The sequence below is a fragment of the Ornithorhynchus anatinus genome, chromosome 11, assembly GCF_004115215.2.
Source record: "Ornithorhynchus anatinus isolate Pmale09 chromosome 11, mOrnAna1.pri.v4, whole genome shotgun sequence".
NCBI lineage: Eukaryota > Metazoa > Chordata > Mammalia > Monotremata > Ornithorhynchidae > Ornithorhynchus > Ornithorhynchus anatinus.
In genome coordinates, this window is record NC_041738.1 from 34,945,679 (window position 1) to 34,958,429 (window position 12,751).

Genomic DNA, 12,751 nt, shown 5'->3' on the forward strand with positions numbered 1-12,751 from the left:
TTAGCTTCTATCTACCGTAGGGCACAGAACAGTGTCTGGCACATAGTAATTAGGAAATACCATAAAAAAGAGAAAAAACCTAACGGGAGAGTTCATGAGTCCTCATCCCTAAATCACTGCCCTCCTCCCGTGCCCTTCCTCACTGCCCTTGCGGTGGGCTGCTTGAGTTAAATGATTACTCTATGCCAAGCGCTTAGATCGTGAGCCCCACATGGGACAAGGACTCTAGCCTATCTGCTTATATCACCCCAAGCGCTTAATAAGTGTTTGGCACATAGTAAGCACTTTATTCATTCCCCCCCCCCCCAAAGCCCCGCAGCACTCAGCTACACATCTGTAATTTATATCAATGTCCGTCTCCCCCTCTAGACTGTAAGCTCTCTGTGGGCAGGCAATGTGTCTGTTTATTGTGATACTGTACTTCCCCAAGAACTTAGGAAAGTGCTCTGCACATGGTAAGCGCTCAGTAAATATGATCGAATTGAGTGAATGAACAAATGCTCTTATTATTATTATTATTATGAATGATGTTGATCAGTCTCTGAATGTGTGTCAGCTCCCTCCCACAGAGATATCGCCATGACCTTCAGCCTCCTGGCGAACCCTAAAACTGGATTTCCTTCCTCAGAGCCATTGAGGGAAAGTCAGTGAAGGGAGAGATTGCCTGAAGGCCTGACTGGGAAATGCTGGGAGCTGCTGGGAGCTGCAGAGTGTGGGCGGGGTGGGGAGCGGAAGAGGGGGGCGGTTGCCTGACGAGAATGGAGGCCTCCCCCTAGTAGTTGGATCCTTATTGAAGTTTCTGGGGGCCAACTCGTCCCTTACCATCCCCGTCCCAACCTCACCACCTGATACGCACGTGGGCACACACCTACACCCACACAAACACACCCTACACACCCTCCAGTATCCACGGGCAGAAGCGGAGGAGGCGCCGAGAACGAGATTCGTTCACCCCGCTCGTCACCGGCTAGAATAGAGGCCTTTTTTAACCATCTCCTCCGGTGTCTCTCCATTTCTTCCCATCCCTTTTCCTCTGTCTCTGAACAATCCTTCGTCCACGGATGCCACTTCTGCTGCTTTAGAGAGGTCGGGAATTAATCAAATCTGTATCTGGTCGAGCCACAGGTGATTCCAACGTGCGCGTTGACAGAAGGACCCAGATTCAGGGAAACGGGGAAGTAGTTCCTCATCTGTAAAATGAGGATTAAGACTGTGAGCCCCACGTGGGACAACCTGATTTCCCTGTGTCTACCCCAGCGCTTGGAACAGTGCTCTGCACATAGTAAGCGCTTAACAAATATAAATACCTAGTTCACTTCGGTGGGGTTCCAAGGGGAACACGGGGAGGGGGTTGGCCGCTGAGAGGAGCCCCACCCGAGAGAGAAAAGAGTCGAGTCCTTTTCGATTCAGCGACAACATCAGCGGTGATTAAAGTTCAGTGCTGGAGAAAAGGAGGAGCCAGTGGAATGAACCGGTGAGAGCTGAGCAAAGCAGAACCGGAGCTAGAGCAAGGGAGCTTTGCTGTTCTGTACGTGTTTCGAGTACTCTGATACTTCCCCCGCTACACTGTAAGCGCCTTGAAGACAGGAATCGGGTCTACTTATCAATCGATGGTATTTCTTTATTCATTCAATAGTATTTATTGAGCGCTTACTATGTGCAGAGCACTGTACTAAGCGCTTGGGAGAGTACAGTACAACAGAGTGGGTAGACATTTCCCCTGCCCGAAAGGAGCTGCCAGTCCAGAGCGGGTGACAGACATTAAAATAAATAACAGCTATGTACATAAGTTCTGTGCGGTGAGGGTGGGGTGAAAATCAAGCGCTTGCTTAAAGGGCACAGGTCCAAGTGCATAATGGATGCAGAAGGGAGAGGGAGTAGGGGAAATGAGGGCTTAATCTGGGAAACGACGCCATTTTAATAAGGCTCTGAAGGTAGGGAGAGAGGTGGCTCTGCCACTCGTCTGCTGTGTGACTTTGGGCAAGTCGCTTCACTTCTCTGTGCCTCAGTCACCTCATCTGTAAAATGGGGATTAAGACTGTGAGCCCCCCTGGGACAACCTGATCACCTGTTGGATATGAATGGGGAGGAAATTCCAGGCCAGAAGGAGGATATGGGCAAGGGGTTGGCGGGGAAACAGATTTGACTGTTCCCTTCCAAGCATTTAGTTCAGTGCTCTGCAAACAGTAGGTGCTCAATAAATCATATCAGCATGTCCTAGGAGTCAGGGGTCCTGGGTTCTAGTCACGGTTCCACCACTTGCCTGCTGTGTGACCTTGGACCAATCACTTCCTTTTTCTGGACCTCAGTTACCTCATCTGTAAAATGGGGTTTCGGTACCTGTTCTAGAGAAGCAGCAAGGCTTAGCGGATACAGCACGGGCCTGGGAGTCAGAGGATGTGGGTTCTAAACCCGGCTCCGTCACTCGTCCGCTGGGTGACCTTGAGCAAGTCACTTAACTTCTCTGCGCCTCAGTTACCTCATTTGTAAAATGAGGATTAAGACCGTGAGCTCCGTGAGGGACAACCTGATCACCTTGTATCCCCCCAGCGCTTAGAACAGTGCTTTCCACATAGTAAGCACTTGACAAATACCATCATTATTATTATTCTCCCTCCACATTATTATTATGTGGTGCTGTGGATAGATAACAGGTAATCCCGGCTCTGCCACTTCTCTGCTGTGTGACCTTGGGCCAGTCACTTCACTTCTCCGTGCCTCAGTTCCTTCATCTGTAAAACGGGGATCAAATCTGTGAGCCTCACCTGGGGACGTGGGCTAGGTCCAACCTGATTAGCTTGTCTCCACCCCAGCGCTTAGTACGGTGCCTGGCACATAATAAGCGCTTAACGAATACCATAATAATCGAAGGGAGTCCAGGTCAGTGCCTGTGCCCTGGGCACTTCTGGGGAGTGCCTGGAGGGGGCTGGGGCACGGGAAAGTAGGAAGCGGGGAGAGGGCAACGGAGGTCATAGCGTTTGAGAGGAGGATGGAGTGACCTTCCCTCTCTCAGCCCGCTTGCAGAGAGGGGAGGGCAGGGAGGAGAAGGAAGAAAAAGGCCATAGTCTAAGGGTCAGTGCTGACTTTCTCCCTTTATTACTCCCCGACTCACCCTGACTGGCTGCCTTCATTCAGCCCTCCTCCCGGCCCCACACCACTTACGTCCATATCTCTCATTTTAATAATGTTGGTATTTGTTATGCGCTTCCTATGTGCAGAGTACTGTTCTAAGCGCTGGGGTGGATACAGGGTCATCAGGTTGTCCCCCGTGAGGCTCACAGTCTTCATCCCCATTTGACAGAGGAGGGAACTGAGGCCCAGAGAAGTTAACAATAATAATAATAATGTTGGTATCTGTTAAGCGCTTACTATGTGCAGGGCACTGTTCTAAGCGCTGGGGGAGATCCAGGGTCATCAGGTTGTCCCACGTGAGGCTCCCAGTCTTCATCCCCATTTTACAGATGAGGCTGAGGCCCAGAGAAGTGAAGTGACTTGCCCACGGTCCCACAGCTGACAAGTGGAAGAGCTGGGAAACGAACCCATGACCTCTGACTCCCAAGCCGGGGTCTTGCCACTGAGCCACACTGCTTCTCATTTTCTTTATTTCTATTAATGTCCGTCTCCCCCTCTAGACCCTAAGCTTGTGGTGGGCAGGGATCGTGTCTACCATCTCTGCTGTCTTGTACTCTCCCAAGTGCTTAGTAGGGCGCTGTGCACATAGTTAGCGCTCAATAAAGACCACTGATGCTGTTGAAGCTCTGCAGCTCCCTGGACTTCTCCCACCTTGGGCCTCCTTTCAGCCCTCCCACAGGGGTAGAGACTGTGAGCCCGTCATCGGGCAGGGATTGTCTCTATCCGTTGCCGAATTGTACCTTCCAAGCGCTTAGTACAGTGGTCTGCACCTAGTAAGCGCTCGATAAACACTATCGAATGAATGAATGGTTCCTCTGGCCAGCGGGGAGCCATTCCACCCTGACCCTCCCATTAACTCCGCCAAGTCCCTGCAGTCATAAATCTTGAATAATAATGTTGGTATTAGTTAAGCGCTTACTATGTGCAGAGCACTGTTCTAAGCGCTGGGGTAGATACAGGGTCATCAGGTTGTCCCACGTGGGGCTCACAGTCTTCAGCCCCATTTTACAGATGAGGTAACTGAGGCCCAGAGAAGTGAAGTGACTTGCCCACAGTCACACAGCTGACAAGTGGCAGAGCGGGGATTCGAACCCATGACCTCTGACTCCCAAGCCGGGCTCTTTCCACTGAGCCACGCTGCTTCTCTGAACAACTTCCACGGCCTCCTCCTTAGAAAGTGGGCCCCAGGTGGGACTGTGTCCAACTTAATTCACTTGTACCTACCCCTGCGCTTAGAACAGTCTTTGACAACACGATAGACGCTTAATAAAAACGTTTTAAAAAAAAAGAGTAGGGGGACAGGAGATGCTGGGATGTGAAGAGACAGTCAAAGAGGCAACCGAGGATATTTTCGCTCAGGGAGAATTTGAAGTCGGAGGTGCAAATCACACAGACCACATGCCACACACAGACGACGCACACACGCAGACGCACACGTGTGCCGATGGGCCACCATGTTGAACTACAGGAACATCTGGTTCCCCCTCCCTTCATTATCAGTATTGCGTTACCGGATATTATTAAGTACTCACGGGTTTCAGACACCCACATAATTACACACCCACAGACGCCATGCTGAAGAAATCGAGGACGCTTACGGGCTCTTTCCCCCGCATCCAGTCCCTTCGTTTTCAAAGTAGCACGGGAAGAGGAGGGCGGTGCACCGGCCAGTCACTCTGACAAGGAGCGAAGGAGGCCGGGTGGTTGAGTTACTGTGGCATTTGTTAAGCGTTTTCTCTGCAGGAAGCACTGTTCTAAGCGCTGGAGAAGATACAAGATAATCCGGTCAGACCAAAACCCTGTCTCACGCCGGGCTCGCAGTCCAAGTGGGAAGGAGAACAGGTATTGAATCCATCATTTTACAGGTGAGGGAACTGAGGCACAGAGGAGTGAAGTGACTTGGCCAAGGTCACGCACCAGGCATGTGGTGGAGTCAGGATTAGAACCCGTGGCCTTCTGACTTCCTGGCCAAGGCTCTTTCCACTAGGCCTCGCTGCTTCTCTCTCTCCCCAGTTCCAATCAGTCAGAAAATTGTATTTATTCAGCACCTAATGTTGGCAGGGCACTGTACTAAGCGCTTGGGAGAGTACAATATAACAGTCTAATGGAAACATTCGCTGCCCACAGTGAGCTTGCGATCTGGGCGGGGGGGGGAACAGACATTAATAGAAATAAATAAATTGAACTGTGAAGCAGGGACTGCAGTCACGAGGAGACCGACTATTTTTGGATAAGGCAGCCGGGTCAGGACAACCCTGGCCCCAAAATTAAATCCTGAATGACCCAGTGGACCTACAGTGTGGAATCCGAGGAGCAGCGCAACCTAATAATAATAGTAATAATGATGATAATGTTGGTATTTGTTAAGCGCTTACTATGTGCAGAGCACTCTTCTAAGCACTGGGGTAGATACAGGGTCATCAGGTTGTCCCATGTGGGGCTCACAGTTTTAATCCTCATTTTACAGATGAGGTAACTGAGGCACAGAGAAGTTAAGTGACTTGCCCACAATCACTCAGCTGACAAGAGGCAGAAGCCAAGAGCCCAGGCTTGGGATTGGGAGGATCTGGCTTCTAATTCCGGCTCTGCCACTCGTCTGCTGCGTGATCTTGGGCGAGTCACTTCACTTCTCCGTGCCTCAGTCACCTCATCGATAAAATGGGGATTAAGACTGTGAGCCCCATGTGGGATGGGGATCGTGCCTAACCCGATTATCTTGTACCTATCCTAGTGCTTAGTACAGTGTCTGGCACCTAGTGAGCGCTTAACAGATACCAGAGACAAACAAAAAAACCCTAGATTCAAGATTGCTTCCCTCACTGGCAGACGACAAGATCCTCTCCTTGAGGACCCTTAAGTGAAAGAGGCCGGGAATCATGTCCTGGACCAGGATTCGGGGTTTCCAAGCAAGAGATACCAAGGTTGTGGCAACAGCGTGGCTCAGTGGAAAGAGCACGGGCTTAGGAGTCAGAGGTCATGGGTTCTAATCCCGGCTCCACCACCTGTCAGCTGGGTGACTTTGGGCAAGTCACTTAATAATGTTGGTATTTGTTAAGCGCTTACTATGTGCCGAGCACTGTTCTAAGCGCTGGGGTAGACATAGGGGAATCAAGTTGTCCCACGTGGGGCTCACAGTCTTAATCCCCATTTTACAGATGAGGGAACTGAGGCACAGAGAAGTTAAGTGACTTGCCCACAGTCACACAGCCGACAAGTGGCAGAGCTGGGATTCGAACTCATGAGCCCTGACTCCAAAGCCCATGCTCTTTCCACTGAGCCACGCTGCTTTTCTCGGTGCCTGCTACCTCATCTGTGAAATGGGGATTCAGAGTGCGAGCCTCACGTGGGACAACCCGATTACCCTGTTATCTACCCCAGCGTTTAGTACAGTGATCAGCACATAGTAAGCGCTTAACAAATACCAACCTTAGTACAGTGCTCTGCACATAGTAAGCGCTCAATAAATACTTTTGAATGAATGAATGAATGAAACAAGTAACTAGCGTTTAGAACAGAGCTCAGTACACATGAACCTCAGTCTGAAAACTCCTTGAGGTCAAGGGTCACACCTTTTACCTCAGCTGCAAGCTCCTAAGCACTCAGTTCAGTGGTCTGTATACACTAGACGCTCAATCCCTGGGCACTTGGGGAATGACAAAGGGGAAACCAAGACAGCTCCCTGCCCTCCAGGAGTTTACAGTCTGATGGAATTCTTGCTTTTCCTGTTCCCTGGGGGCGGCCCGCTGGGGGACAATAGCGTCTTGGATTCTGCGGGCTACAAAACCCACTGGCTGAAAAGTTTTTCTGGGCCCTTCCTAAGGGGCCTCTGTTAGAATAATAATAATTATTACGGTATTTGTTAAGCGCTTCTATGTGCTCTAAGCCCTGAAAAAATAATCGTGGTATTTGTTAAGTGCTTACTCTGTGCCAGGCTGGGGTGGATACAACTAGATTGGGTTGGACACCGTCCGCGTCCCAAGTGGGGCTCACGCTTTCAATCTCCATTTTACAGATGAGGAAAACCGAGGCACAGAGATTTGCCCAAGGTCACACAGCAGACAAGTAGAAATGACGTGGCGACCACAGTTGTTTATTTTATGTTTATGAGTGAGGGGCAGGACTTTTGAGGGAGGAAGCAGAGGAGAGGCAGACAACCCCTGCCTGCTGTGTGGCCTCGGGCTAGTCGCTTAACTTCACTGGGCCTCAGTTTCTTCCTCTGAAAAATGGGGATGAAATACCTATTCTCCCTCTCCCTTAAACTCGGAGCCCCAGGTGGGCCCGGGACTGTATCCAATCTGCATATAGTATATCTACCCCAGTGCCTAGTACAGTGCTTGAGATATATTATCGAGCGCTTACGGTGGGCAGAGCACTGTACTAAGCGCTTGGGAGAGTACAATATAATATATCAGAAACATTCTCTGCCCCCAGTTAGCTTGCGGTCTAGAGGGGAGACAGAAATTAATATAAATGAATAAGAGACAGATGTGGACATGAGGGCCGTGGCGCTGGGAGGGGGAAGGAATAAAGGGAGCAAGTCGGAATGAGACAGGGAATAGGTGGCCCGAGAGGAACAGATGGTGTGAGCTGGGGGGTAGTGGGAGAAGGGAGTGGATAACCAGGAGGGAACGAGCTGATTGAGGGCCTTAAAAATCAACGGTGAGAAATTTGAGCTTGATGAGTAGAGAGATGAGCAACCGACTCTTCCAAAATTTCCCTCGAGCCTCCAGCTGGGCCGGATGTTGGCAATAGCTTTCCCAACAGAGCTACTTCAGTTAGTCCAACGGGCTTAAACAAAAGGAGAAATAGAACAGTCGAGTGACATTCTCCGACTGGGGGTCATCCAGTAAAAACTGATTTATTATTATTATTGTTGTGGTGATGGTGTATTTGTTCGGCGCTTACTGTGTGCCAAGCACTTTCCCAAGCTCTGGGGTCGCTACAAGAGTATCAGTTTGGACCGTGAGCCCGTCGTTGGGCAGGGATTGTCTCTATCTGTTGCCGAATTGTCCATTCCAAGCGCTTAGTACAGTGCTCTGCACATAGTAAGCGCTCAATAAATACTATTGAATGAATGAATGAATGACACAGTCCCTGTCCCCCATGGAACTCAGAGTCTAGGTAGGAGGGAGTAGGATTTAATCCCCATTTTACAGAGGAAGAAACTGAGGCCCAGAGAAGTGAAGTGACTTGCCTAAGGTCACTCAGCAGACAAGTAAGTGTTGGAGGCAGAGTTAGAACTCAAGACCTCTGACTCCCAGGCCCGTGCTCTTTCCATTAGGCCACCCTGATATTGGTTGACTGGCCTTCCCCACCAAATCCTGCCCAACCACTTTCTCCTCAGTTTCCCTTAGCTACCAACCTCCCATAAACTTACACTGTAGGTCAGTGGATGAAGAAACGATCAAACAGTAATATTTTATTATTTCTGGCCTGGGAGTCAGAAGGACGTAGGTTCTAATCCCAGCTTCGCCACTTGTCTGCTGTGTGACCTTGGGCAAATCACTTAAATTCCCTGGCTTGCAGTTACCTCATCTGTAAAAATGGGGATTAAGCCCGTGAGCCCCATGTGGGACGTTAAGCGCTTATTATGCCAGGTACTGTTCTAAGTGCCTAATGTCCCACATACCTGCCGTAATAAGTGCTTAACAAATACCATTAAAAAAAATCAATAACCTGAATGTACAGTTGACTAAATGAATATTATGTGCTCGACTCAGTAAGCACTTTACGAACACCACAATTATCATTGTTATTAAGATTGTGGGAGCAGGGGTTGTACAATGGAGTAGTCCATTTATTTCCCACAATTATTACTGTTATTAAGACTGTGGGAGCAGGGGTTGTACAGTGGAATGGTCCATTTATTCAACCAGACGTTCAGTTATTGAAGATGGTATAAATAAGTAGCTAGTGAGCATCCACCCGATGCAGAGCACTGGACTAAGTGGACGGTAGAGTTCTGTGTAAGATACGATCTTTGCCGTCAAGGAGTTTACAATCTAGTGAGGAGTTTACAGCCTAGCAGATTGGAGCCTTGGGAGCTGAGAATGCTCATTCCAGCCCACCTACTCATGAACCTAAATAAGTCACGGGGTTTTAATGGTCAGAAAACAGTCTCAACTTTTTCCTCCCCCTAAATCGGTCGTCGAGCGTTTCCCAGTTCCCATTCGAGATCTCGGCTCCCCGACCTGGGGATTTCCGCCCAGATTGAGCTCTGTTTGGAAAGTCACCGGAAACTCTGTCAGTTTTCTTATCTGTGAAAATGATAGCCAAGAATCCGACAGATGGGAAACACGCCCTCGGAGATCTAGATTGGGCTCCTCACGCGGTGGGAATCAGTCTGTGGGATCAAAAGCGACGGGCGGACTGAAAGATTGGGTGAGCCCGGCTATGCCACCCTGGCCATACCCACGGCGGGCAGGTCCCGTGAGGTGAGAGGCCACCGGGGCCTACCGCGTGCCCGGCACTGTATTAAGTGCTGGGGTGGGTACCAGCAAATCCGGTTGGATACGGTCCCAGTTCCACAAGAGGTTCAAAGAAAAGAGAAGCGGTGTGGCTTAGTGGAAAGAGCACAGGCCTGGGAGTCAGAGGGCCTGCCTTCCGGTCCAGGCTCCTCCACCTCAATCAGTCAATCATATCGATTGAGCGCTTACTGTCTGCAGAGCACAGTACTAAGTGCTTGGGGGAATACGATATAATAAACAGACACATCCCCTGCCCACGAAGAGCTTACAGTCCATCTGCTACGTGACCTTGGACAAATCACTTCATTTCTCAGTGCCTCGGCTCCCTCCTCCGCAAAATAGGGATTCGACGCCTGTTCTCCTCTTGTATCTACTCCAGAACTTAGCGTATTTGCTCAGAGCCTACTGTGTGCCAGCCACCGTACTGAGCTCTGAGTTGGATACAAGCAAATCAAGTTGGACACAGTCCCCCTCCCACGTGGGGCTCACAATCACATCATATGCACTTGACAAACACCACAATTATTATTACAATTACTACCGGTTCTGAAACCGGAAAAAAGGTGGAAATCTGACAAGAAGAACAATGCCTGTCTCCCCACTCTAGACTGGAAGTTCCTCACGGGCAGGAAATGTGCCTCAACTCCGTGATATTGTAGTCTCCCAAGCGCTTAGTACAGTCCACTGCATACAATAAGCGCTCCATAAATCAGATTGATTGAAAGGGGGAAGGGAGGAAAACGACAGAGAAGAGAAGGGCCGGGGCACTTATTGCTTTTGGCATTTAGAGGCTCTAGTGGTGCAGCTCTGTTTTTTCAAACTTTGTGAGCACTAATCGATGCACCCTCCTCTGTCCTGTCACTTCCCAGGGATATTCTGGCTGCATTACCTTGCGCTGGGACTCAGATCTATTTTGGAGCATCTTAAAGATACCCAAGGATCGAGGCTTTCCTTTCATAGTCAGGCTCAGCATCCTCTTCATTTTCAGAAAAATCTGACTTGGGCTTTATTCTCTGCCATCCTAGAAAATCAAAAGAAAGAGAATGAAAGATTTCGAGCTGGAGGAGGAGTCCAGGAGAAAAGGGAAGCGGCACGGCGTAGCGGATAGAGCACGGGCTTGGGAGTCAGGTGGCCCTGGATTCCAATCCCGGCTCCGCCACGAATCTGCTGTGTGACCTGGGGCAAGTCACTTCACTTCTTTGGGCCCCGGGTTACCTCGTCTGTAAAATGTGGATTAAGACTGTGAGCCCCATGTGGACGGGGACCCTGTACTGTGCCTGGCGCATAATAAGCGCTTAACAAATATCGTATACAACAAAACAACATATGAAGGGGTCGTTTCATCTTCTCAGTGGAGTGGCTTAATGGATAGAGCATGCTGGCAGTCAGAAGGTCATGGGTTCTAATTCCGGCTTTGCCACGTGTCTGCTGTGTGACCTTGGGCAGATCATTTCCCGATTAGACCGTAAGCCCGTCAAAGGGCAGGGACTGTCTCTATCTGTTGCCGACTTGTTCATTCCAAGCGCTTAGTACAGTGCTCTGCACATAGTAGGTGCTCAGTAAATACTATTGAATGAACTTCACTTCTCTGGGCCTCAGTTACCTCACCTGTAAAATGAGGATTAAGATTGTGAGCCCTGTGTGGGACAGGTACTGCGACCCACCTGAATATCTGCTATCTACCCCAGCATCTAGTACAGTGCCTGGCACATAGTAAGCACTTAACAAATACCATTATTATTATTATTATTATTGTAACCATTATTACTATTGAAGCCCCATTTTGCCGATAAGGGAACCGAAGCCCAGAGAAGTTAAGTCAATCAACTCTATCGAGCGCTTACTGCGGGCGGAGGACTGTACTAAGCTCTCGAGAGAGTACAGTTTACAGAGTTGGCAGACAGAGTCCCTGCCCACAACGAGCTTACAGTCTAGATTCGCCCAAGGTCACCGAGCGGGTAAATGCGGAGCCCGGATCAGAACTGACCTTGGGCATTTGATATCTGCCCCGCCCTCAGCGCCGTAGCCATTATGTACATATCGAAGAATTACATATTATAAATTATTCATGTATATACCTGTCCGTCTACCCCTCTAGACTGCAAGTTGGTGGTGGGCAGAAAACGTGTCTACCAACTCAGTGATAGTGCACCCTCCCAAGTACCTTATAGTAGTACAATGCTCTGCACGTAGTCAGCGCTCAATAAGTGCCGCTGATGGGCATTGATAACTCCGGTATTTATTCCCAATCTGCCCTTTGGAATGCATCCACCCGTCATTAGCCTTTGTATCCTTACCCAGTGAAGATGTAGAGACAGTGCTAGGCCAATAGGCATTGATTAAGTCATGACAATAAGCACCTGCATTTTATAGTCCACAGATTTTTTTTCTTCTTTAACTAGCCATCCAAAAAGGAATGGCTGAATCTATGTTCTAGGACTACCTAGTCAATGTGGGCAATTTACTTGCCTTGGTTGGACCAGTGAGAAAGTGGCCCTTTTGAAGGTTATTCATGCTCTTCTCCCTCCTACTTAGACTGTGAACCTCATATGGGACCTGATAATCTTGTATCTACCCTACTGCTTAATACAGTGTGAGGCTCATAGTAAGCCCTTAACAAAAACCACAGTTAATATTAACACTTGAGACTCTCTTTTCGAGTTCGAATTTCCTTCCATCCCAAAGACGAACACTTGTGTTTTACACCCCGAGATGTTGTTCACCCACTCTTACCTTGCATTTACCCAGAGCTCTTCTCTAAAGAGTTCAAGCAGCTTTACAGGCTGAGGCTGGGTCTGATTCACTCGGTTTCTGGCGACCAGTTGGAGTCGATCATTCAATCGTACCTATTGAGCACTTACTGTGTGCAGAGCAGCGTACTAAGCAGTCGGGTGAGTACAACGTAACAGAGTCGGCAGACATGTTCCCCTCCCACAAGAAGCTTGCAGTCTAGTGGGGGATTCAGACATTAATATAAAGAAATTCTGGACATTAGTGCCGCGGGGGTGAGGCGGGGGTGAATAAAGGGTGCAAATCCGAATTCGAGACCCACAGGGAAGGGAGTGGGAGAAGAGGAAATGAGGGTTCAGTGGGGGAAGGTCTCATGGAGGAGATGTGCTTTTAATAAGGCTGGAAAGCCGGTAATACGATCT

At 49.3% G+C, this 12,751-nt stretch overlaps 1 long non-coding RNA gene across 1 annotated transcript; it reads right to left on the reverse strand.

Annotated features, from left to right (window-relative positions):
* Positions 1-457: 457 nt before the first annotated feature.
* On the reverse strand, positions 458-12,506 carry LOC114814999. The gene is made up of 3 exons (XR_003762788.1): positions 12,333-12,506; positions 10,489-10,620; positions 458-1,190 (listed from the first exon to the last, which is right to left on the reverse strand). It is a non-coding gene; the product is annotated as an uncharacterized LOC114814999 (long non-coding RNA).
* Between the last annotated feature and the right edge of the window lie 245 nt (positions 12,507-12,751).